This window comes from Bubalus bubalis, chromosome 1, assembly GCF_019923935.1.
Source record: "Bubalus bubalis isolate 160015118507 breed Murrah chromosome 1, NDDB_SH_1, whole genome shotgun sequence".
Taxonomy (NCBI): domain Eukaryota; kingdom Metazoa; phylum Chordata; class Mammalia; order Artiodactyla; family Bovidae; genus Bubalus; species Bubalus bubalis.
In genome coordinates, this window is record NC_059157.1 from 189,177,317 (window position 1) to 189,180,523 (window position 3,207).

A 3,207-nucleotide genomic window follows, 5' to 3' on the forward strand; every position below is an offset into this window, starting at 1 on the left:
GTGCTGTCAATCTCTGGAAACCTGGGGAGGGTGGGTGGGCTGGTGGTCATCCCCCCACCTGTATGCATGAGTCTGGGGTCCTCCTTTGGCCTCTGGGCTGAGGCTGTCTCAGGGACATGCGTCCTCTGGGGCCACACCCCTTCCCTGAACCAACAGCCCTCACCCCTGTCTGTGTGGTGACCTGACCCCCATGCCAGTCGTGGGAGGACTTCTGAGTCTGACTCTGCCTGGGCTGGGGTCTCAGAAGCAGAGCCAAGAACCCTGGGACAGGTGGTGGTGGGAGGGACCACCCAGGAGACACTGGTGGGGGGTCTGGGGGGCTGAGAGGCAGCTAGACACTTGTCACCACTGGGGGCTATGGGTGGCTGACCCCTGGAAGTCCCTGGCTTGCGGGAGTGCCTGGCTCCGCAGCACATGCCAGCACCGAGGTGCTGAGAGGAGGACAAGCTGGATGTGGACCACACGGCTGTGCTTGGTGGGTCCCTGTCGCTCTGAGCAGGCTGCCCATCCATATGTTTCCACAGCAGTCACCTGGGCACTTCGTCCAGGGCTGCTCCGCCTGCACTCTTGCCCTTGGCACCCACAGAGGTCAGGTGAGGTTTTTTGGGGAGGCCCTGACCTCGGAGGGTCCACAGGCCCAATTGGGAGTCCCCGGGTTGGGGGGCCTCCTGGTCAGGTCTTGAATGGCTGACGGGCTCTAAGGCCGAGGCTGGTACCCACTTCTCTGGTTCCTTCATGTCCCCACAGACCCTGGCTTTTTCCAGGGTTTTCGGGTTGGTTTTGCTTGAATGTGCAGAGTCTACAGATGCTGGTAAAACCCTGGAATATTGGCCTCGCAGGCTCTTTCTTGCTTCTCCAGGCTGGGCACTGGGTGTCCTGGGGTGGCCCGGCCCCTATCACTGCAAGGGTCAAGGGGAGCTGGGCATGGGTGAGGCCAGCACTGGGCAGTGCCTGGGCCAGCATGGCATCCTGGCAGGCAGCAGTTGCCTCAGCAGCAGGGGAGGACCCGGCCCCATGCTGGCCTCTGCCAGCTAGGACACATCCTCCAGGCCTGCCACCTGCCTCCTTGGAGCCACTCAGCCTCCCTGCCTGGGGCGTGCCAGTGCGGGGCACATAGGGAGCTGCTCCCAGGCTGAAGGACGTCAGCGGTGCCACCGGCCACCTGACCTGCAGCCGGAAAGCAGAGGGTGAGACTGCAGCAGCTGCAGGAGAGCCTAGGGGTCCAGCCCAACCGCTGTTCTGCTCGTCCCCGTCACCCGCTTTCCTTCTCTCAGCCAGTCCTGGGCTCCCCGAGCAAAGGGGCGTCCCTGTTTGGCCAGGTATGGTCTCAGCAGGACCTCAGTGAACTGCCTGTTGACAGAATTCCAGTGTTTGCTGCTCCTGAGCTCAGGGAGGGAGGGACCACGGCCTTCTTAGCCCTGATCTGAGGATGCCTGTCAGGGGGACTGAGGTCACCTGATCAGGGCAAGCCCACCAGGACACTCCCTTTCATTAAGGCAGAGTCACCTGATGAGGGGCTTTCCTGGTGGCTCAGCTGGTAAAGAATCTGCCTGCATTGCAGGAGACCTGGGTTTGATTCCCGGGTTGAGAAGATCCCCTGGAGAAGGGAAAGGCTACCCACTGCAGTATTCTGGCCTGGAGAATCCCATGGACTGTATAGTCCATGGGGTCACAAAGAGTTGGACACGACTGAGCAACTTTCACTTTTCACTTTCACCTGAGGAGGGCCTTCACTACATCTGTGAACCTCTTCACCTTGGCCATATAAGGCAGCATATCCACACTCAGATTGCCCTCCCACTTAGGGGTGGGGTCTTATCTGGTGGACACACCAGGAGTCAGGACCTTGGGGCACCTGAGAATCCCACCCCCTCCCCCAGAAAACAAGCGTGGGCCTCACTTGCAGGAGAGTGTGTGCGCTGCAGTTTCTCAGAACAGGGTGGGGTGGTGTGTACGGCCAAGGACACGCCGCAGGGGACATAGCTGACTGAGGGGCTGCGGGCCCAGGAGCAGGGTGAGCCAGAGGTCACGCATCACCCTCTGGCTGCCTGAGGCTGAGGAGGGGCCTGGGAGGGGCTGAGTGAGGTCTGCTGCAGACAGGGGTGCTGGGCATGTGTTCCCATGGTCCAGAGAGCAGGGGCAATCACCCTACCCGCCTTGGGAAGCAGCCTGAACCCCCAGTGCCCACAACTCCTGCTCAGCCCCCTTGGTCTAGGGCCACCCCGCTGGGAAAGGAGGGGAGCGTTTGAACCCAGAGCCCCTCTCAACACTGACAGCTGCCCCCAGGCCCAGGGCAGCTTTCCACAAGCCACACCCCCTCCCTGAGCCTGGTGCCCACTGGGGAGGAGCCAGGAAAGGCTCTGGGACGCATGCGACCACAAGTACATTGTTTTTCTGTCTCAGCATTCTCGAGCTCTTGCTTACGATGTGAAGACTATTATTTCAGGCCCTACCAAACCCTGCTATTTCTGTGAGGCTTCCAGGGAAGGCAGCCCATGAGTCATTCTTGCGGGGGTGATGGAACTTTGAACAGCATCCACCGAAGCAGACATTTGTGCAGCAGGTTTAACTAGAGCCCTTCTCTGTAATTCTACTGGCGGCAGGCTCAGCAGGTGCTGGAGAGTGTTTCTGGATGATCCTTCCAGAGGCTCCTGCACAGGTGCACTCCGATGGGGCAGTGGGAGGGACCTCCCCTGAGGGCCTAAGTGCAGAGAGTAGGGGAGGCCCTCAGACTCTGTTTCAGACCCTGGAGAGTCTGGCCAGGGGACATCAAGGCCACAGGCAGTGTCTGTCTCAGTCTGATGGTCGAGTTGGGGTGCCCACCCGTCAGGGTCCTCATCTGTCAGGAGTCCCACCCACTGGGTATGTGGGGATGGTGAGTGATACTGTCTTGGCTTTCCTACTTGTTGACATCTTGAGGAAGTGTTGATTCAGACACTACACCCCTGGCCTGGCTAAGGTTCATAGGTTTGTCTCTTCAACCCTGCCCCACCCACCAGTCCCCCGAGGAGGGGGAGGGGTATCTGTGGAGCTCCTCAGGCTGAGCTGTGGCCGCCCACCTCTCTTGCATGATGCTGTGATGGGCAGCTTTGCCTTTATGCAGAAAGAGTGCTTTCTCCTAATGTCAAAAGTGACAGTCCTGCAGAAGCAGAAAGACACCGACTTCCCAGGGAGCAGGCCCTTTGTTGAACAAGCGTGAAGACTCTC